Source organism: Elaeis guineensis, chromosome 7 (genome assembly GCF_000442705.2).
Source record: "Elaeis guineensis isolate ETL-2024a chromosome 7, EG11, whole genome shotgun sequence".
NCBI classification, from domain to species: domain Eukaryota; kingdom Viridiplantae; phylum Streptophyta; class Magnoliopsida; order Arecales; family Arecaceae; genus Elaeis; species Elaeis guineensis.
In genome coordinates, this window is record NC_025999.2 from 101946603 (window position 1) to 101970375 (window position 23773).

A 23773-nucleotide genomic window follows, 5' to 3' on the forward strand; every position below is an offset into this window, starting at 1 on the left:
ATGTATACAATCCATCTTAAAAAAAATAACAATAATAGGATGAGGGCTGTGGACTGGACCCGTATCCAACAAAACTTGCCGACATCGAGCCCTGTTATCGATTTAGGCTGAGCTAGGCGATGATGGTGGACTTCGGGTTCATGATAAACCTCTCCTGTCTGCAACGTTGCGAGCAAAACTAGACCGACCGAAGAGAACGCGCCGTAAATCCAATGACCCGTTGGGCTTTCCTATCTTGGAAACCCTAATTTTGTTTTTAAATGTTCTCTCGCTATAGAGTGGCGGGGATTTCTTTGCTCAAAAGACCCTCTATCATCTTGCAATCCCTCGACTTCGAGTCTCTGGTACATTCTTTGATTTCATCTCTATCTCCCCACCTATCTTTTAATCTGTTTCTTTAATTCATCGATTTGTTTTACCTCATTATGGAATCTTTGCTCATTCGCGTTTGCTTGAGCGTCAATATTTGGTATTAAAAGAGCGATTTCTTTGCGGATTTTCCCGATTCAGATGGGTTTAGATGATTTGATGGAGAATATTTTTTTTTTCTTGATGAATATCTAGAGATATGGATTTAATAAAAGAATCTTGGGTTATCAATATTTTTGGTGAAATCTATCGTTGGCAACGCATTCCCCTGCTATTTTGTTGATTGGCTGTTCTAGACTTTAGTTCCAGTTCGTCGGATGGTTAGAGTATTTCTCATCTGTCTGTGCTTTTAGTCGAGCTATCTGACACCGTTCTTGCGAAGTTCTTAGTGGGGTATTTAAATAAAAGTTAGGGCTATACTTCAACATCAGTTGAAAAACATTGGTGGTTTCTACAGCTTTAGCTCTTTGATCCATGTTCTTGAGAGTCTTGAACCGCTCCTTTAAATGCATTATCACAACAAAAGGATTATTCTTTCTGGATCTTATAGTAAGAGCATTTCATTATGGTCTATCAAAAATATTTTGTAAGGCTACTGGGCTCGACTAAAATCCTTATATGTAGCATCATAGTGTGCGGTGCAATTATGGAGGGCCATTATCAGAAGATGAACGGCCATCAAACAACATACACTATATATGATATAGCTTGCATTAATTGGCTCATTATTTGCTGAGCATTCATCTTCTGACGGTAGCTATCCACGGTTGTATCACACTCTATAGCGCCATATGAGCACCTCAAAGGATCCATACTTTATTTGGCCAGGAAATAGCAATCTAAAAATTGGAAGCGGTCATCTTACCTTCATTCAAGTTTTGCTGATGAGGAGACTATTCCTTTGATGATTGGAATTCAGCTACGTGATTCATGCAGAACTTCTTGAGAATATAAAATTTACTGGGAAATCTCTTCATCTTAGCTCAAGATTCCTTTGTTTTTCTTAAGGAGTGGTTTCTTTATTGGTGCTCTAGCTATTTTTTCTTTAATTATCAACATAAAAGATATGATACAGCACATACATCCAAGTTATGGAGATATTGATAAGAGACAATATTGTATGATATGCACAAGCTTGGTACAATCTGGAGTTGTTACAAGAGGTCAAGATGGGTTGTTATACCAAGAAGATATGCATATATTTGTTATATGATCTGTTGTAGCTGAAACTTAATATTCATTTTTTTAAGTTAATCTTTTACCATCATGAATTTTTTGTCAATAAATTTAGTGAAGAAAGTCATTCATTCATTGATTAATACCTAGCTAGTGGTATTGCTACCGGAGAAACCACATCATCCTAATATATATATTGTTGCTTTATACTCAAAATAGGATGAGGATTTTACTTTCTATTTTTTTTTTGGATGTATTCGTATAAGATGTATACAATCTATCTTAAAAAAAATAACAATAATAGGATGAGGGCCGTGGACTGGACCCGTATCCAACAAAACTTGCCGACATCGAGCCCTGTTATCAATTTAGGCTGAGCTAGGCGATGATGGTGGACTTCGGGTTCATGATAAACCTCTCCTGTCTGCCACGTTGCCAGCAAAACTAGACCGACCAAAGAGAACGCGCCGTAAATCCAATGACCCGTCGGGCTTTCCTATCTTAGAAACCCTAATTTTGTTTTTAAGTGTTCTCTCGCTATAGAGTGGCGGGGATTTCTTTGCTCAAAAGACCCTCTATCATCTTGGAATCCCTCGACTTCCAATCTCTGGTACGTTCTTTGATTCCATCTCTATCTCTCCACCTCTCTTTTAATTTGTTTCTTTAATTCATCGGTTTGTTTTACCTCATTATGGAATCTTTGCTCATTTGCGTTTGCTTGAGCGTCAATATTTGGTATTAAAAGAGCGATTTCTTTGGGGATTTTTTCGATTCAGATGGGTTTAGATGATTTGATGGAGAATATTTTTTTTTCTTGACGCATATCTAGGGATATGAATTTAATAAAAGAATCTTGGGTTATCAATATTTTTGGTGAAATCTATCGTTGGCAACGTGTTCCCCTGCTATTTTGTTGATTGGCTATTCTAGATTTTAGTTCCAGTTTGTCGGATGGTTAGAGTATTTCTCATCTGTCTGTGCTTTTAGTCGAGCTATCTGACACCGTTCTTGCGAAGCTCTTAGTGGGGTATTTAAATAAAAGTTAGGGCTATACTTCAACATCAGTTGAAAAACATTGGTGGTTTCTATAGCTTTAGCTCTTTGGTCCATGTTCTTGAGAGTCTTGAACTGCTCCTTTAAATGCATTATCACAACAAAAGGATTATTCTTTCTGGATCTTATAGTAAGAACATTTCATTATGGTCTATCAAAAATATTTTGTAAGGCTACTGGGCTCGATTAAAATCGTTATATGTAGCATCATAGTGTGCGGTGCAATTATGGAGGGCCATTATCAGAAGATGAATGGCCATCAAACAACATACACTATATATGATATAGCTTGCATTAATTGGTTCATTATTTGCTGAGCATTCATCTTCTGACGGTAGCTATCCACGGTTGTATCACACTCTATAGCGCCATATGAGCACCTCAAAGGATCCATACTTTATTTGGCCAGGAAGTAGCAATCTAAAAATTGGAAGCGGTCATCTTACCTTCATTCAAGTTTTGCTGATGAGGAGACTATTTCTTTGATGATTGGAATTCAGCTACGTGATTCATGCAGAACTTCTTGAGAATATAAAATTTACTGGAAAATCTCTTCATCTTAGCTCAAGATTCTTTTGTTTTTCTTAAGGAGTGGTTTCTTTATTGGTGCTCTAGCTATTTTTTCTTTAATTATCAACATAAAAGATATGATACAGCACATACATCTAAGTTATGGAGATATTGATAAGAGACAATATTGTATGATATGCACAAGCTTGGTACAATCTGGAGTTTGTTACAAGAGGTCAAGATGGGTTGTTATACCAAGAAGATATGCATATATTTGTTATATGATTTGTTGTAGCTGAAACTTAATATTCATTTTTTTAAGTTAATCTTTTACCATCAGGAATTTTTTGTCAATAAATTTAGTGAAGAAAGTCATTCATTCATTGATTAATACCTAGCTAGTGGTATTGCTACTGGAGAAACCACATCATCCTAATATATATATTGTTGCTTTATATATATGTGAAATTTTTGCCCCAAAATTTGCTTAATGCCTTGCATGATTTGGCTATTGGTGGTGCCTATCAGTTGTGTTGTTCACCCTACCACCATATGAAGGTGTGTTTGGTAGTTCTGTTTCAGAGACATGGATTTTCTTGGTTAAAATCATTCCTTATGAGATGCCAAAACTCAAAGCTGTGTTTGATGGTGTATGGAGGTACATGTTACCATTTGTATGGTAGTTTCCTTTGTTATCACTATGTTGCTTTTACATTTGATAACACTTTTCGACAATTTCATTGGTGGAAGCATTCTATAGGTGTGTCCAAAAGGCACTTGATCACAACATTTGTGCTGGCCGGTTTTTTAAGACTGGAATTGGTTTCAGCTCCAGAATTTGGACTTGGACCACCAACACAACTCATCCTCGATGTGGGTTTACATATGGACCCAAACTCGACATGATCAATTCCAGTTATATGCTGTTCACATTGAATTGACCTGTATATATTGGCTTTAGTTTGCTGTGGTCTAAATGAAGGGTTGATGTGTCTAATCAATTCCATTTTGGATCATTTTAGGTCGAATCTGGTGGAGTGCATTTTTCTTATACCTGGAAATCCAAAATTCAGCTGGGAAACATGTCTTTTGTCTTCATTTAAGAGAGCAACATGGAACATAGTCTAGATTTCTAGCTTGGGGTGGTTTCAGACAAAGTTGTGTTTTGGTCAGATCCAAAACTATCTGATCTGCTTGCAACCATGTTTTCCCCTAAAGCCACAGAAAAAAAGAAAAAGAAAATCATTTAGACTTAGATTAGTCGCATATTGAATCCAGAGATAACTCTTTTAGGGGTTACTCTATTTTTCTTTGAGAAGCCTTTTTTTTTTTTTTTTAGCACTGCCAAGGATTAGGGCTGAGCACGGGTCGGGTTGGGTCGGATTGAGAGAAAAATTTGATCCGATCGAACCCAATCGAGTTGAAAAAAATCCAACCAGCTGTCGACCATTTATCATATATAAACTGTTTGCAACTAAAGTTAACTGTCTGTAGCGGGTTCGGATGAGTTGTGTCGGTTTGGACGTCAATGTTGATCCAATATTGATTTTAAACATCATAAACCAATACATCATTCATGTCACGCCCCAAATCCGGGACATAACACGGCCATACTACCGAGGGATGGACCCACGATAACACGAAGCCAAAATTCATCTTCTTAAATATAATAACAGGTGTATCATAAATAAATGAATAATAAAGTTCAATTCAAATATTTAATTAAACTAAAACTGGTTCAGACATCTAAATCCAAAGATGAAATAATCCAAGCCTTAAAATTCATAATGACTACAATCCATAAACATAAATTGAATTTCTGGTGCAAAATTTTCAAGCTTGCTTTGCTGATCCCCAAGCCTGGATTCCCTTTTCATCAGTCCTAGCCTTATTTCTCTGTATATAAAAAAGAAAACAAAAAGAATATGAGCTACACCAGCTCAGTAAGTAAACTTCCGCTTTCTTACCGGATCAAGCATAAGTTTTTTATGATAATGCATCATTTAGCAAATAACAATTATTGTAAAAATAAATATTTCATAGAACATATAATAAAACAAGTTATAAGCTCATCATGCATGCATAAATTATGTATATTTCATAATTATGAATCGTAAATTATTTTTATCATGTATTCATGTCATGTTTCAAAATATTGCTCATAGATATTCATGCTAAGGTCACTATTATACCCGTGACAGGGCTATGTTTCTTAATCGACAGAGTTCTTAATTCATGTGCCAACTTTATACCTGCTGGCAGGGCCATGTTTCATGTGGATGCTAGCTCCGGATGTCGACCTTCCCGAAGGGATTCATTCATAGCCATCTGAGAGCCTTTGAAATCATTATATTTTTTTCTTAAAGTATACATATACATAGATGAAAAAATAATAAAATTCATGCTTCATAATCATGCTATTTTCATAAGACATATTCATGAAGTCAATGCTCATAATAAAACATGCTTTTTCATATCACATATGCCGATCCTTATTTTATAAAAAATTATGATTTCATCAATAGCAATTTTTTGCATAAAAATATGATCATTTAAAAATAAATAAGGAGCATAAGATCTACTTACCTCGATCGTCCTGGACCTTTTAATCTTCTTTAAAAGAATCGAACAGTCCTATTTAAAATATTAAATCATTAATAAATTTTATTTCATATATTTAATAAAATTAATAATATAAGGAGATGATCGATTTGATGATCAGTCCAATAAATCTCTCTCTTCGGCTCTAAACCGATTTAAGATCATAGGTCCCTAGGAGTGGAGAAGATGGCCTAATAGGGGATCCATAGGGCTTCTTAGAGGAAGAAAATTTTTAGAGAGAGAAAGTAGAGAGAAAGTTCAATTCTAGAGAGAGAAAGATTTTAGAGAGGGATGAGAGAAATTTTCTCTCATGTGTATTATTTATTATTATTATTATTATTTATATTTTATTTTATTTTTTTTCTTTCCTTATCTTTTCTTTTTTCTTTTCTTTTCTTTTTCCCGTGGCCTTCTTTGGCCGAAACAGGGGACCTAGAGGTCCCCGTACCTTAGACCGATCATTCACGATCGTACCTTATCCGACGGTGGCCGGTGGCAAAGGACAACTCTTCCGAGTTCGGAGAGGCCAGAGCCGGCGGTCGGCGTGACCGTCGGCGCCTTAAAAATCAGGAAAAGGGAGAGGCCGAACAGGGCTTCCCATTTTTGACAAAATCCAGCGACTCCTGTCGCTGGCAGTCATGCCCACCGGCACGGGAAAGAAGGGAGAGAAGGGAGGAAGAGGAGGAAGGACTTACCACAGCCTCCGATGACCCCCACCGGCGTGAAATCGCGGCGAGCACGAGTCGAGAGGCTGCGGCTTCAATCGAAAAAATCGGAGAAAAACTCCGACGATCGTCGGTGACTGTTGTGTCCTCTCTTAGAAGAGAGGAGGGGGGTTCTTATAGGGCTCATCCTAGGGTCTTTTAATGGCCCTAGGACTCCGATTCGTGATCTGAACCGGGGAAGGGGAAGACTCCGATCGGGAGTCTTCTTTCCTATTTTTTTTTCCTAAGTGGGCTTAGTGGGCTTTTGGCCCATCGGACCGGGTTATCACATTCTACCCCCTTAAAAAAAAATTTATCCTCAAAATTTAACATACCTTCATTTTCAAATAAATATGGATATCTCATCTTCATATTATCTTTAAGCTCCCATGTAGCCTCTCTCTTCATGATTACTTCAATGAATCTTTATATACGGAATGATACGCCGTCTTAGAACTTGCTCTTTTCGATCAATAATTCGGAGAAAAAATTTTTTATAGGTTAGATCTTCATGAGCTTGCAATGGCTCATACTTTATCACACTATTTGGATCAGGTACAAACTTTCTTAGTAGTGAAACATGAAAGACATTGTGCACTTTGGATAAATCTAATGGTAAGGCTAGTTCGTAAGCAACATCTCTTACTCGATTTAAAATTTCAAAAGGTCCAATATATCACGGACTCAACTTGTCATGTCTCTCAAACCTCATGACACCCTTAGTAGGTGATACTTTTAGAAAAATATGATCACCGACCTGAAATTCTAATTCTCTTTATTTTCTATCTGCCCAACTCTTCTGTCTATCCTGTGCTGCCTTGAGTCTTCTCTTGATTAGATAAATTTTATCTCTAGCATCTTGAACTAACTCGGGACCTATTGATTTTTTTTCACCTACTTCATCCCAATACAAAGGGGATCTACACTTTCTTCCATATAGGGCTTCATAGGGTGCCATCCGGATACTAGAATGAAAACTGTTGTTATATGCAAATTCAATCAATATCACATGATTATCCCAATGTCCTCCGAAATAAAAAACACAAGCTCTTAACATATCCTCAAGAGTTTGAATTGTCCTTTCAGATTGGCCATCGGTCTGGGGATGGAATGCAGTACTAAGCCTCAATTCTGTCCCCAAAGCATCTTGAAAACTTTTTCAAAATTTAGATACGAATCATGGATCTCGATCAGACACAATACTTATTGAAACACCATGCAGGCGTACAATTCCATCAATATACATCTGAGCTAACTTATCAAGTGGAGTGCCAACTCGAAAAGGTAGAAAGTGAGCTGATTTAGTAAGCCGATCAACAATCACCCACACTGCATCATTTTTTCTTGTTGTCCTTGAAAGTTCAGTAACGAAATCCATCGTGATATGCTCCCATTTTCATTCTGGTATCTCTAATGGTCTTAGCAAACCAGCAGGTCTTTGATGTTCGGCTTTCACTTGCTAGCATACCAAGCATTGAGATACAAACCGAGCTATCTCTTGCTTCATTCCATTCCACCAGAAGAGTTGTTTTAAATCTCTATACATCTTTGTACTACCAGGATGAAAGGAGAAACGAGATTTATGGGCTTCTTCTAAAATTTTCTTTCTTAGTTCAGGATCTCCTGGTATACATAATCTGTTTTCAAAATAAAGAGTTTCATCTATATGTAGCCTAAACTCAGTTCGTAGCCCTTTCTCCATATCCTTCTTAAACTGACATAAATGAATATCACTTTGTTGGGCCATTTTTATCTGTTCGATCAATATTGGTTGTACCATTAAATTTGCTAACACATTCTTAACATCAGTACAAGTCACTTCAATTTATAAATCTTCAAGATCCCTCAGAATTTATTGCTGAAAGGATAGCAGAGTCATCACATTCGCTGAAGACTTCCTATTAAGTGCATCTGCCACCACATTAGCTTTTCCAGGATGATATTTAATATTTAGATCATAATCTTTTAATAGTTCAAGCCACCTTCTTTGCCTCATGTTCAGCTTTTTTTGAGTAAATTAGTATTTCAAGCTTTTATGATCAGTAAAGATTTCACATGATTCTCCATATAAATAGTGTCGCCAAATCTTTAAAGCAAAAATAATAGCTGCTAACTCCAAATCATATGTCGGATAATTCTGCTCATAGGCTTTTAGTTGTCGAGAAGCATAAGCTATGACCTTATCGTTCTGCATCAACACACAATCTAATCCCTTCTTGAAAGCATCACTATAAATGACAAATCCTCCCTTATTAGATGATAAAGTAAGAACTGAGGCAGATATCAATCATTGCTTCAGATCTTGAAAATTCTGCTCACATTCACTGCTCCATTCAAATTTTATTCATTTCTGAGTTAAGCAAGTTAGAAGAATTGCAATTTGAGAAAATTCCTCGACGAATCTTCTATAATAACCAGCCAAGTCTAAGAAGCTTCTAACTTCCGTCACATTAGTCGGACGAGGCCAATTCACCACGGCTTCTATCTTCTTTGGATCGACTGAGATTCCTTCCTTAGATATTACATGGTCGAGGAAAACAACACTATCCAACCAGAACTCACACTTGTTAAGCTTGACGAAGAGCTTCTCTTCTTTCAAGGTCGGAAACACGATCCTCAAATATCTCTCATGTTCCTCTATATTTTTAGAATAAACTTGGATATCATCAATAAAAATAACAATGAATTGATCCAGATACGGTTTGACAATCCTGTTCATCATATCCATAAAAGCAGTCGGTGCATTGGTTAGTCCAAAAGGCATTACTAAAAATTCATAATGGCCATACCTGGTTCTAAATGCAGTTTTAGGTACATCTTCATCTCTAATTCTTAGTTGATGATAGCCTGATCGTAAGTCAATTTTGGAGAAAACTTGTGCACCTTGAAGTTGATCAAATAAGTCATCTATTCGAGGAAGAGGATATTTATTCTTTATGATTACCTTGTTCAACTCCCGATAGTTAATGCATAAACGCATGCTCCCATCTTTCTTTTTCACAAATAACACAGGAGCTCCCCAGGGTGATGTACTTGGTCGGACAAACTTTTTATTCAAAAGTTCTTGCAGTTGATCCTTTAATTCTCGTAATTCTACGGGAGCCATCCGATAAGGAGATTTTGAAATAGGTCCGGTTCCTGGGGTGATATCAATTTTAAATTCAACCTCACGCTCTGGGGGCAGTCCAGGTAGTTCATCTGAAAAAATATCAGAAAATTTTTTGACAATTGGGATATCATCCAACTTTATTTTTTCCTTCTCGACGTCTACTAAATGGGCCAAAAATACTTTGCATCCTTTTCTCAAAGCTTTTCTTGCGTTCATGATTGAGATAATACCCAAAGATTGTTTGGGTTCCGTATTATGAACTTCGCCTTGAAAGAAGAATTGCGGTTCATCCGAAATTTGAAATACCACTCTTTTTCTAAAACAATCAATATGTGCATGGTACGAAGATAACCAGTTCATCCCAAGAATAACATCAAAATCATACATGTTTTGCTGAATCAAATCTGCTGCTAATTCTTTTTCTTCTATTTGGATTATGCAATTCTTAAAAATAATGTTAGCAACAATAATATTTTTAAAAGGTGTGCTAATATATAATGGTTCATTTAGTTTTTCAGGCACACAATTCAAAGAAGTAGCAAACTTGAGAGATATAAAAGAGTGTGAAGAGCCGGAATCGAATAACACATGAGCATGAATAGAATTGACTGGGATAATACCTATCACCACTTGATAATTTGCATTGGCCTCCTGCTGGTTTAAAGTAAACACTCGTGCATTTCTTTTCTGTTTTTGATCAACTGGTTTGTTAGGTCTAGAGTCATCTCTTTTCTTATTTGGGCAATCACGAGCCATATGTCCTTTCTCACTACATAAGAAGCATGCTCCTATCTTCTTGAGACAAGATCCATTGTGATTTTTTTTCACAATAGGAGCAGGATGTAGATTTTTTTTTCTTATCAGAGTTATTATTTTTAAAATTTTTTTGCTGATCCTTTAGATTTTCTACTGATCTCGGTCTCTTCTTATCTTTTGTTTCTAGATCTATTCTTTTCAATTCAGACTCCACTTTCAAAGCTCGCTCCAGTACATCCTTGTAGTTATTGAAAATATGAGAAGACAGACAGAATCAAATTTCATATCTTAGACCTTGTTCTAATCTGTTAGCTTTACTCCTTTCGAACTCCATAAGCTGGGGGCAGAAGCAGCCTAGCTCATTAAATTTGTTAGCATATTCTAACACCGTCATATTATCCTTTTGCTTTAAAGCTAGAAACTCATTTTCTTTTACCAATCTCATTGTCCCCGAGAAGTACTGATCATAAAATATCTCTTTGAATTCTTTCCAAGTGAGTTGATCATCATTATTTTCATAGGCAGCTTTTATTGCAGTCCACCAAAACTCGGCATTCCTTTTTAACATAGGAACGGCTAATCGGACCTTCACATTCTCAGGGTATTGCAGGGCATCAAACATCTTTTCCATCTCTCGAATCCATGTCTCTGCAGACATAGGATCGGATCCACCCTAAAATAGAGGTGGGTTGAGCCTTCTGAATCTCTCATAGTATGACTCCATAGATAATGTCGGTCGAGGAGCAGCTTGTGCCTGCTGCTGGATAAGCTGAGCCACCACTTGACATACACCAGCAATGTCCGCCTGAGTGGCCGGTGCGTCAGGAGCCCGCTCAACTGGTTGATTGGCAGCTCTCCGCGACGTCAATCTTGCTTCTCTTGTCCTAGCAGCCATATTTGCCAAGGTCTCGCCCTCCCTATCGCTCATTGCTTCCTATTCAAATACCAACATTATTACATTATTTTATAACAGAGTTGCAGTACAGTTAATAATTTAAGTCAGAGTCTCACTATGCGTAACCTAACTATCCACTGTTAGGTTTTAAGTTCTACCCTTGATTAAACCTGGCTTTGATACCATAAAATATCACGCCCCAAATTCAGGACATAACACGGCCATGCTACCGAGAGATGGACCTACGATAACACGAAGCCAAAATTCATCTTCTTAAATATAATAACAGGTGTATCATAAATAAGTGTAATAATAAAGTTTAATTCAAATATTTAATTAAATCAAAACTGGTTCAGAGCATCTAAATCCAAAGATGAAATAATTCAAGCCTTAAAATTTATAATGACTACAATCCATAAATATAAACTGAATTCCTAGTGCAAAATTTTCAAGCTTGCTTTGCTGATCCCCAAGTCTGGATTCCCTTTCCATCAGTCCTAGCCTTATTTCTCTGTACATGAAAAAAAAAATAAAAAGAATATGAGCTACACCAGCTCAGTAAGTAGACTTCCGCTTCCTTACCGGATCAAGTATAAGTTTTCTATAATAATGCATCATTTAGCAAATAACAATTATTGTAAAAATAAATATTTCATAGAACATATAATAAAATAAGTTATAAGCTCATCATGCATGCATAAATCTTGTATATTTCACAATTATGAATCGTAAATCATTTTCATCATGTATTCATGTCATGTTTCAAAATATTGCTCACAGATATTCATGCTAAGATCACTATTATACCTGTGACAGGGCCATGTTTCTTAATCGATAGAATTTTTAATTCATGTGCCAACTTTATACCCACTGGCAGGGCCATGTTTCGTATGGATGCTAGCTCCAGATGTCGACCTTCCCGAAGGGATTCATTCATAGCCATCTGAGAGCCTTTGAAATCATTATATCTTTTTCTTAAAGCATACATATACATAGATGGAAAAATAATAAAATTCATGCTTCATAATCATGCTATTTTCATAAGACATATTCATGAAGTCAATGCTCATAAAAAAAAAATATACTTTTTTATATCACATATGTCGATCCTTATTTTATAAAAAATTATGATTTCATCAATAGCAATTCTTTACATAAAAACATGATCATTTAAAAATAAATAAGGAGCATAAGATCTACTTACCTCGATCGTCTTGGACCTTTTAATCTTTCTTAAAAGAATCGAACAGTCCTATTTAAAATATTAAATCATCAATAAATTTTATTTCATATATTTAACAAAATTACATAATATAAGGAGATGACCGATTTGATGATCAGTCCAATAAATCTCTCCCTTCGGCTCTAAACCGATTTAAGGTCATAGGTCCCTAGGAGTGGAGAAGATGGCCTAATAGGGGATCCATAGGACTTCTTAGAGAAAATTTTTTTTTAGAGAGAGAAAGTCCAATTCTAGAGAGAGAAAGACTTTAGAGAGGGATGAGAGAAATTTTCTCTCATGTGTATTATTTATTATTATAATTATTATAATTTATATTTTTATTTTCTTTTATTTTCTTTTCTTTTTCCTTTTCTTTTCTTTTTTTTTTCTTTTCTTTTTCCCGTGGCCTTCTTTGGCCGAAACAGGGGACCTAGAGGTCCCCGTACCTTAGATCGGCCATTCATGGCCGTACTTTGCCCGATGGTGGCCGGCGGCAAAGGGTGACTCTCCCGAGTTCGGAGAGGTCAGAGCCGGCGGTCAGCGTGACCGTCGGTGCCTTAAAAACCAGGAAAAGGGAGAGGCCGAACAGGGCTTCCCTTTTCTGACGAAATCCGGCGACTCTTGTCACCGGCAGTCATGCCCACCGGCACGGGAAAGAAGAGAGAGAAGGGAGGAAGAGGAGGAAGGACTTACCACAGTTTTCGATGACCCCCACTGGCGTGAAATCGTAGCGAGCACGAGTCGAGGGGCCGTGGCTTCAATCGAAAAAATCGGAGAAGAACTCCGACGATCATCGGTGACTGTCGTGTCCTCTCTTAGAGGAGAGGAGGGAGGTTCTTATAGGGCTCGTCCTAGGATCTTTTAATGGCCCTAGGACTCCGATTCCTGATCAGAACCGGAGAAGGGGAAGACTCCGATCGGAAGTCTTCTTTCCTGTTTGTTTTTTTTTTCCCCCTAAGTGGGCTTAGTGGGCTTTTGGCCCATCGGGCCGGGTTATCACAATTCAAGTCATATAGAAACTAGAATATAATAGTTTTATAATATCCATAAGTTAGTATATAATATGTCATAATTATCAATTTTCAATTCTCCAAATAGCCTAAGTATTGAAAATATTATATCGGTCGGTCGGGTTCGATTTTATATGGATTAAAAATGCAGAAACCGAATCCGACCGTAATTAATCAAATTTTTTACGAATCACAACCCGATTCAAGTTCGGTTTCATACGGGTCAGATTGGATGGGTTTCTACGGATTTCGGTTATTTGCTCGGCCCTACCAAGGATTATTTTTATATCAGTTTTACTTTAAATTTTTTAAAAATACTTATTTCAAGAAATGCCAAAAACATTCATCATGAGAAAGTTGTCTGGGATTTGTCATATGTATTAAATCATAACAGATTATATGCATTCACCTGAAGTCCTAATTATTCATATATTTTAGTTCATATTATTTCGGGAATATTTGGTGGGTATGTCCATCATGATGGCTAAAGATGTTTGTATTCAATGCTATGTTGGTTAGTCATGTTTTTCTGATCTATGATTTGCTGCAGGATCCTTCTTAATGCCTTTGTTATGTATTATTTTATGCTTCACATCCCTATTCTGTGTTATTTTGAATTGCTTTGTACGATAGGTGTTTGCTGTTAATTTTATTGGAACTCCTATTTGTTTTGCTGGAAGTTTGTGTGTTGCTTCATTTTGGACCTGTCACCATCATGTTTTTTGTTTATGTTTTTTTCTGTATGAGAATTGCCTCGTTGCTTATTTCTCATACTTCTTTTTTTTTCCCCCTTCTTTTTCTTATTATTTATTTCTCTGGAATTTGGATAGACATGCAATTAGACGAGCAATTGTATTTTGGCTTCAGCCTGATATCTATATTCCAAGAAATCCTTTTTTTTTTGCACCAGTTTCACATCAACTTCTTGATTATCATTTGGAATTCTATCCTGCTTGTCTCTATTATCACTATTGTTATCACCCATGATGAAAATCTTTCATATTGAAATTCCATTTGAGCCATACTCCATGGCTGGATTTGAATTGAGATTCTTACTCTGCGACTTTTGTTGGCATTTCTACTTTTTCCCTCCTTTCCATATATCTATACTTCGCCCTCCAAATGTTTTTGGCTTCTGTGCTTCCTGTTGGAAAAAGCAAATATTAAATATATTTGAAGAAATCCAAAGATCATTTTGTAAACTTAATTGAAGTGGGAAAAACCAAGAGTCACATGGAAAAATCAAAAGTCACATGGAAAAGCCAAGAGTCACATGGAAAATCCAAGAGTCACATGGGAAGTCTAAATGATAAATTTATTAGGGGAGTCAAAAGGTCATTTCTTATACCTATAAATAGGTGGTTGTTGTAGAATTGACGGTGTGGTGAAGTGGTATCCAGAATAGAAAAAAAAGGAGAAGGGTTTGTGAGAAAAAGTTGTATTCTCCATTGTTTTATATAGTTTCTCATACTATTGTTGTATGTTCCACCACCATTACATATTCTATCAAAGTGGTATCAGAGCTCGGAGGTTGGAAATATGTCCAACAGCATGCAATTCCCCATTCCACGACTCACCACCACCAATTATGAGAATTGGAGCATCCAAATGAAGGCATTGCTAGGCTCTCAAGATATTTGGGAGGTTGTTGAAAAGGGATATGAAGAACCCCAAGATGACCGCGCACAAACGGCGGCACAAAGAACGGCGCTTGTCGATCAAAGAAAAAAAGACAAGAAGGCCCTTTATTTCATCTATCAAGGGCTAGATGAAGCCGGATTCGAGAAGGTTGCTTGTGCCACCAACTCAAAACAAGCTTGGGAGATCCTTGAGAACGCTCATAAGGGCGTTGAGAAAGTGAAGAAGGTGCGCCTCCAAATGTTGAGAGGCGAGTTCGAGACTTTGAAGATGAAGGAAGGAGAATCCATCTCGGATTACTTCACAAAGGTTCTTTCTAATGTAAACCAAATGAAAAGAAATGGTGAGAATGTAGAGGACAAGCGTGTGGTGGAGAAGATCCTAAGATCCTTGGATCAGAAGTTTGACTATGTTGTAGCTGCAATTGAAGAGTCCAAAGATGTGGACACTATGACAGTTGATGAACTCATGGGTTCTCTACAAGTCCATGAGCAAAGGATCTTGATGCGGAAAGAAGAATCCTTGGAGCAAGCCTTGAAGTGCAAGCTCACCATCAATGAGAAGAAGGATGGCCCAACTAGTGAAAGCAGTCAAATAAATCGCGGTCATAGTTATACCCGCGGATACGGTCATGGACGAGGCCGTGGACGAGGACGAGGTTCCTTTGGACATGGCAGAGGAAGAGGAGGCACAGGAGTCTTACCTAATGAAGAAAGCACACAAGGTCCCTCTGGCGGAAGAAGGCAACGAGGTTTCTCAAGAGGAGGACGAAGGTATGACAAAAGTAAAATTAAATGTTATACTTGTGGTAAATATGGTCATTACTCCTCAGAATGTTACCATAATGAGAATAACCAAGTGCATGAGAAGGTCAACTATGCAAAGAAGGAGGAAGGAGAAGATGGTATCTTGCTACTAGCAGAGAAGGGAGAAGAAGGTTCCAATGAAAATATTTGGTACTTGGATACCGGTGCAAGCAATCATATGTGCGGGTACAAACACATGTTCAAAGAGTTAGATGAGACAGTGGAAGGCAATGTTTCTTTCGGTGATACCTCAAAAGTTCAAGTGAAGGGGATAGGTAAAATCCTAATTCAACTCAAGAATGGTTCTCAACAGTTCATTTCTAATGTTTACTATGTGCCTAATATGAAAACAAATATCTTAAGTCTTGGTCAATTATTAGAAAAAGAATTTGATGTTGTTATGGAAGGTAGATATCTTTACTTAAGAAAACATGATCAGCTGATTGCAAAAGTACCTATGACCAAGAACCGAATGTTTATATTGAACATCAAGTATGTTATGACAAAGTGCTTGAGTGCATGCATGAAGGATGACACATGGCTATGGCACTTGAGGTTCGGGCATGTGAACTTTGGTTCCTTGAAACTCTTATCTTCGAAGGCAATGGTGAAAGGATTACCTCTCATTGAGGATACCCCTGAAGGAATATGTGAAGGATGTATTATTGGAAAACACTCAAGAGCTAGCTTTCCAAAAGAGTCATTTCATCAAGCCCGAAGGCCTTTGCAACTCATCCATACGGATATTTGTGGTCCCATCACACCGGCCTCATTTGGAGGTCGTCATTATTTTCTAACATTTATTGATGATTTTAGCAGAAAAACTTGGGTGTATCTCTTGAAGGAGAAACGTGAGGTCCTGGAGACATTCAAAAGGTTCAAAGCTCTTGTGGAGAACCAAACTGGGTGCAAAATCAAAGCTTTGAGATCAGATCGAGGAGGAGAGTTCACCTCGAAGGCATTTGAGGAGTTCTGCAAATCTCAAGGTATTTGGAGGACTTTGACTGCACCATACTCACCCCAGCAAAACGGCATAGCAGAAAGGAAGAATCGGACCATTCTTGACATGGTGAGAAGCATGTTGAAGACGAAAGAAATGCCAAAAGAGTTTTGGGCGGAAGCTGTGAATTGTGCGGTATACATTCTCAACCGCTGCCCAACAAAGAATCTTGAAGGAAGGACCCCTCAAGAAGCATGGAATGGATATAGGCCAGATGTATCTCATCTGAGAGTATTTGGTTGCATTGCCTATGCACACATCCCAGATCAAAGGAGAAGCAAGCTTGATGACAAAAGTTATCCTTGCATCTTTATAGGATATGATCAGAGATCCAAGGCATACAAACTTTATGATCCAAAGGCGAAGAAGATCCTCATAAGCCGTGATGTGAAATTCAATGAAGAAGGAATCTGGAATTGGGGCACCAACATGATAGAGGTGCAAGAAGAAGAAGAACAAGTGAAGGCTCAAGTTGAAGATCCCATATCACCTTCATCACCTAGCACGAGATCTCCATCTTCAAATGAAGAATCCAGAAAGACAAGAAGCATTCAAGATCTCTATGAGGTGACGAGTCCCCTTAATCTCATTTGTTTATATGCTAATGAGGATGTAATCTCTTTTGAAGAAGCAGTGAAGAATGAAAACTGGAGGATGGCCATGAATGAAGAGATGAAGGCAATCCAGAAGAATAACACATGGAAACTTATTACTCTTCCAGAAGGTCATGAACCCATTGGAGTGAAATGGGTATATAAGGTAAAGAAGAATGCAGAAGGAAAGGTGGAGAAATATAAGGCTCGATTAGTAGCTAAAGGCTACAAGCAGCAAGCCGGAATTGACTACGAGGAGGTATTTGCTCCCGTAGCACGCATGGAGACCATTCGTCTGGTGATTTCTTTGGCTGCACAGAGTAATTGGAACATCTACCAGTTAGATGTGAAGTCGGCATTTCTAAATGGCTTTCTAGAAGAAGAAGTATATGTTGAACAACCCAAAGGGTATGTGAAGAAGGGACATGAAGAGAAGGTTTTAAAGCTAAGGAAGGCACTTTATGGTTTAAAACAAGCTCCAAGAGCATGGAACTCAAGAATTGATGGCTACTTCAAAGCAAATGGCTTCAAGCAATGTCCCTATGAGCATGCTGTGTATGTAAAGGAGAAAAATTCTAACATTCTACTTGTGTGTTTGTATGTGGATGATCTTATTTTTACAGGTAATAATCTACAAATGTTTGAGGAGTTCAAGCATGCCATGATGAAGGAGTTTGAGATGACAGACATGGGGTTAATGACATATTTTCTGGGTTTGGAGGTCAAACAATATCAAAAAGGAATTTTCTTATCTCAAGAAGGTTATGCCAAAGAAATCTTGAAGAAATTCAAGATGAAAGATTGTAACCCTATAAGCACCCCCGTTGATTGTGGAGCAAAGCTGTCAAAAGAAGATGAAGGAGAGATTGTGGACCCTACTCTCTTTAGAAGCTTGGTAGGATGTCTGAGGTACATGACATGTACTAGGCCGGATATTCTATATGCAGTCGGCCTAGTCAGCAGATTCATGGAGGAGCCCAAATTAATGCACTGGAAGGCAGCAAAGAGAATTCTTCGTTATATCCAAGGTACTATTACTGATGGACTATTTTATTCTCATCATAGTAACTTTGAACTTGTGGGCTATTCGGATAGTGATTGGGCTGGAGACATGGATGATCGGAAGAGTACTTCCGGATTTGTATTTTCTATGGGAGATGCAGCTTTTTCATGGATGTCAAAGAAGCAACCTATTGTTACTCTTTCTACATGTGAAGCCGAATATGTTGCTGCATCCGCATGTGTATCACATGCTATATGGCTAAGAAGCTTGCTGAAGGAAGTTCATTTTGAGCAAAAGGAACCTACCAAGATAAGCATTGACAGCAAGTCGGCTATTGCACTAGGAAAGAACCCGGTGTATTATCAAAGAAGCAAGCATATTGATGTGCGTTTTCATTCAATCCGGGAACATGTGAAGAACAAAGAAGTAGAGCTACTGTATGTGAAGACACAAGATCAAGTTGCCGACATATTCACTAAACCATTAGGAGCAGAGCTCTTCACCAAGTTTAAAAGTTCTCTTGGCATGATGAAGAAAGAACAATTAAGTTTAAGCGGGGGTGTTGGAAAAAGCAAATATTAAATATATTTGAAGAAATCCAAAGGTCATTTTGTAAACTTAATTGAAGTGGGAAAAACCAAGAGTCACATGGAAAAACCAAAAGTCACATGGAAAAGCCAAGAGTCACATGGAAAATCCAAGAGTCACTTGGGAAGTCTAAATGATAAATTTATTAGGGGAGTCAAAAGGTCATTTCTTATACCTATAAATAGGTGGTTGTTGTAGAATTGACGGTGTGGTGAAGTGGTATCCAGAATAGAAAAAAAAGGAGAAGGGTTTGTGAGAAAAAGTTGTATTCTCCATTGTTTTATATAGTTTCTCATACTATTGTTGTATGTTCCACCACCATTACATATTCTATCACTTCCTTCACAGTTGCCTTGCAAGCTTCTTTGAGATACAGAAGATGCCAAGGCCAAGAGCCCATGCGTCTGCCAAACCTGATGAATTGGTAAGGCAAGCAGAACTTTTTGAACCAGTCAAACCCGGAGAACAGGTGGATCTTGATGAAGCTGAGGAGGCAATGGAAGAAGAGGTTGAATATGAAGAAGTTGAGGAGGAAGTGGAAGAGGAAATAGTAGAGGAGGAAGAGGCTGAAGAAGAAGAAGAAGCAACTGCTGCTGCTAATGAAGCAGATGCTGATGCAAACCTTGGTGAACAGAAGGAGGAGGATGAGGGTGAAAGTGAGAAGCATGCAGAGCTTCTTGATCTCCCTCCTCATGGATCTGAAGTATATGTTGGTGGTATCCCTAATGATGCATCTGGAGAGGATCTGAAGAACTTTTGTGAATCAGTTGGGGAGGTCACAGAGGTGTGTTTTTGTCTCCTATTAGTGCCAGCGTATATTCACAGTTTTTTTACTTGTATACTCATATTGTCTTATGGTGATGACAGGTTAGGATGATGAAGGGGAAAGATGAGAATAAGAATTATGCCTTTGTTGCCTTCAGAACAAAGGAGTTAGCTTCAATGGCCATTAAAGATCTAAATAATACTGATTTTAAGGTAGGTCCTTCTTAACTTTTATTGGCTGTGACATCTATCTTGCTAGCTGGGACCCATTTTATATGAATACATGACAAGTTATCATACACAAGCTTTTATCTTTCTTTCTTCTTTTTTTTTTTCTTTAAGATGATTGCAAAGGATCCACATAAAGGTCGTATCCCACAGGTTGACCTTGAACATGGGGACACAAACGAAATTATAGTAAATATATGACATATTACAACCATTGCCTTTAATCTTCTATTATTAGTATGTCATTGCTGGTGTAGTCCAATTTAACTAGTGTGGCCATTATACTGGATTTAGTTGGCATTTCTGTTTTTCTACTATACACTATTGATGCCATTGTTTGCATGCGTCATGTCTCAGTATATATGTATGCATGTATGCTGTGCTCATTTTTTTGAGGACTGCCATTGCTGGTGTAGTCCGATATAACTGATGGTTTTTAATCTAAGTAAAAGAATAAAGTGGAGCAGATGTTCAGAAATTTAAATTTACATGATGTGGCCATTATACTGGATTTAGTTGGCATTGGCCTGTTCTTCTATGATACACTATTGATGCCATTGTTTGCATGCATTGTGTCTCAGGGAAAGAAGATCAAGTGTTCAACATCTCAAGCAAGGAATAGGTTGTTTATTGGCAATGTTCCTCGAAATTGGGTGGAGGATGATATGAAGAAGGCAGTGACACAGATTGGTCCTGGAGTCATTAAAGTGGAATTACATGTGCCTGTCGTTTTGTCATCTATTTGGCTGATTGACCTGTGGGTTTTGAGTTGTATTTTTTTTTTTTCCCTGCTGTCACAGGATCCACAAAACTCAAGCCGCAATCGTGGATTTGCATTTATTGAGTACTACAATCATGCATGTGCAGAATACTCGAGAAAGAAGATGTCGACTCCAAAATTTAAGTTAAAGACTCAAATGCTCCTACTGTGAGCTGGGCTGATCCAAAGAGTGGCGATTCCACTTCCACTTCTCAGGTTTATTGTGAATTTTCTTTGTTTTTAGTGAGCCATTCCTTCGTTTATAAATGCTCCAGCTAATTTGTTTTGCATTTCCTCTGATACATGCTCTGTTGATTTTTCTACAGGTTAAGGCACTTTATGTGAAAAGCTTGCCCAAGACTGTGACCCAAGATCAGTTGAAAAAGGTCTTTGAACACCATGAAGAAATTACAAAAGTAGTTCTGCCTCCTGCCAAGTCTGGTCATGAGAATAGATTTGGTTTTGTACATTTTGCAGAGAGATCAATGGCCATGAAAGCACTCCAGAACACTGAGAGATATGAAATTGATGGTGGTTTTTATTCTAAGAAGTTTTGCAATATCTTACCATATGCATTGTTTGTTGTTTAGTTCTAATGTAGCTTATTGGGGTCATTCTTTTTTATATTAACAGGTCAAGTTCTGGAGTGTTCCCTTGCGAAGCCTCCAGCTGATAATAAAGGTGAAACAAGTTCTAATGCAAAAAAAAGTGCTCTATTACCAAATTATCCTGTTGGATATGGTGCGATGGGGAGTCCCTATGGTACTCTACCTGGTTTTGGTCAGGTATGTTTGTTTTTCAGTAATCTTAAGTTCAGATAAATTCTCCATGCAGCCTATGCATGCTCACATGCATTTTGAGTTTCGTTTTTTTTTTTTTTTTTTGTTGCTCAAATTGTTGTCACTGTTCTGCTTCTGATTGAGAGCTTATTGTGTCTTTCTTCCAGCCTTTAATCTATGGAAGGGGAGCAGTTCCTGGCATGGCGATGGTGCCAATGATCTTACCTGATGGGCGTCTTGGATATGTCCTGTAAGTTAAAGTATCAGGCCTCGTTTCCATGTTTCGCAAGCTTACCATTGCTCTAGAAGTTACTTCAAGCGGATGAGCAATAATATTTCTGCATGATTTGACCGATCTATAAGTGCGGCAACATAATTGATCAAATTCTCTTTGCGCATTGATGTAGTAATTGGTTGCCTTTCTGATGTTAGTAAATGTCAGCATCTTGGTTGGCTTTAATGACACTAGATTTAAACATTGTGCAGTCAACAGCCTGGATCACCTGCAGTCGCAATGCAGCTAGGGGGCGGTCAGAGCAGTGGATCCAGTGGGAGTTGGCAAAGCAATGATGGTAACCGTGGACGTAGGTACAAGCCATATTGATCCGCCTGGTCTATCAATTACGGATGCTCACCGGTCCAGCATCAGCCTATCGTTCCTTTTCATAGATCAGAGACCTCGGAGCAGACACGGTCTGTGGTCCATCACTTTGTTTCAAACATTTTGATGAGTATCCGAGGAATTAGTCCGGAGAAAGGATTTGGTCCCTTCATTCTGCCTATATCCTCTTCAATTGGCTGAGTAGAAAATGTCATTGCGGGAAATTACAGGTAACCAGACATTCTGAAAAAGCAAGGCAGAGATTGGAAACTTTTTTTTTTATATAAAATATTTAAATTATGATGTTATTGTTCTTGGTGAGCTATTGGATGGTAGATCTCAAATGTGCTGGATCCATTATAGGTTTATCTTGGATACGTTAAATCCTTTTATGAATCATCGAAGCCATCATTTTTCTGCGGTCGTCTGGTCCGTAATCCCTAAGAGGTTGGATCTTGTGTTTGACCGAAATCTTTTTTACCAAGCCTGAAGGTATTGATCCCACAGGGAAATTAAATGGCATGTGTCAGTAGTCCGGTCGGTAGTTTGAGAGAAATTATTGCATGCATCACCCAGGACGGACCAATCCCGGAGCATATATGCACGGTGGATGGTGCTCGATGGGGAATCTGGGACATACAAGGGGTATCGTGGCAGGCTATCCACCGTCGGATTTGATGCGGTCCTGGTGCATGCACTACGGAGGCGTAGTTTGAAGGGTTTGTTATAACAGAGGAGGGAAATAACGTTCCGTGGGATCTTTATGTTCGTCAGGTAATAATTACTGCATTGTAAGACTGCAACATGTTCCAATCTGCTGCCGGCATGGACGGTGGAGAGCTGATTTTGGACGGAAATTTTAACGCCGATGAAATTTAGCTTAAGCTGCATGACGGGAGAATCGTGGCTGTATTTTTATTTCCAAAAAGTTATAACGGTACAGTCAAACAAATGAGCTAAATCTATTATAAATTCGAGATGCATCGAACTATTCTGCTGTTCGGTATTTGGCGTGCCGGTACATTGCTTTGCCGGAGAGCCTGCACTGGTCTGCAAGATTTTACCGGGGCAATGATGACACTGCAACGTCCTTGAAGTAGTAGTTAACCTCCGAGTCCAAGTTGCTACAGGTATAATTTAGCCTTGTGGGTCAGAGGTCTAATTATTACTTGGAGCAGCTCCAATGGGCCGCGCCAAATCCCACGGTGGATGACGCGCCGTGCGTGTGCTCCGAGATCTGTGCTGGTCCACTTGGTTCTGATGCAGGCAATAATTTGTCGGGTACGAGGAGTTGAGGGCGTTGTACATGGTAGCATCTGACCATGCGAGCTGAGCACTTTTTGACTACTGAACCGTTCTGCCTGGTAGGCTGCCATATCAACCAACCCTGTTGGAAAACAATCTCTAACCATGTAATAAAAAAAGCCAAAACTCCACAACCATAAGACAGAAGGTCAATAACATGGTATCATCCCCAAATGAACTACATGATGAATTCTGAACTGAATGATGTCATCCATCCTGTTTAACATATTTATTTAATTTATTTAAAGGAAAAGTTGGGATGCCAACGGTACCTTTGGTGGAATTGGCATACAGACTGAATC

At 38.2% G+C, this 23773-nt stretch overlaps 1 pseudogene; it reads left to right on the forward strand.

The window, feature by feature from the left end:
- The first annotated feature begins 264 nt into the window (after positions 1-264).
- LOC105047962 (heterogeneous nuclear ribonucleoprotein Q-like) lies at positions 265-22455 on the forward strand (annotated as a pseudogene).
- Positions 22456-23773: the final 1318 nt, after the last annotated feature.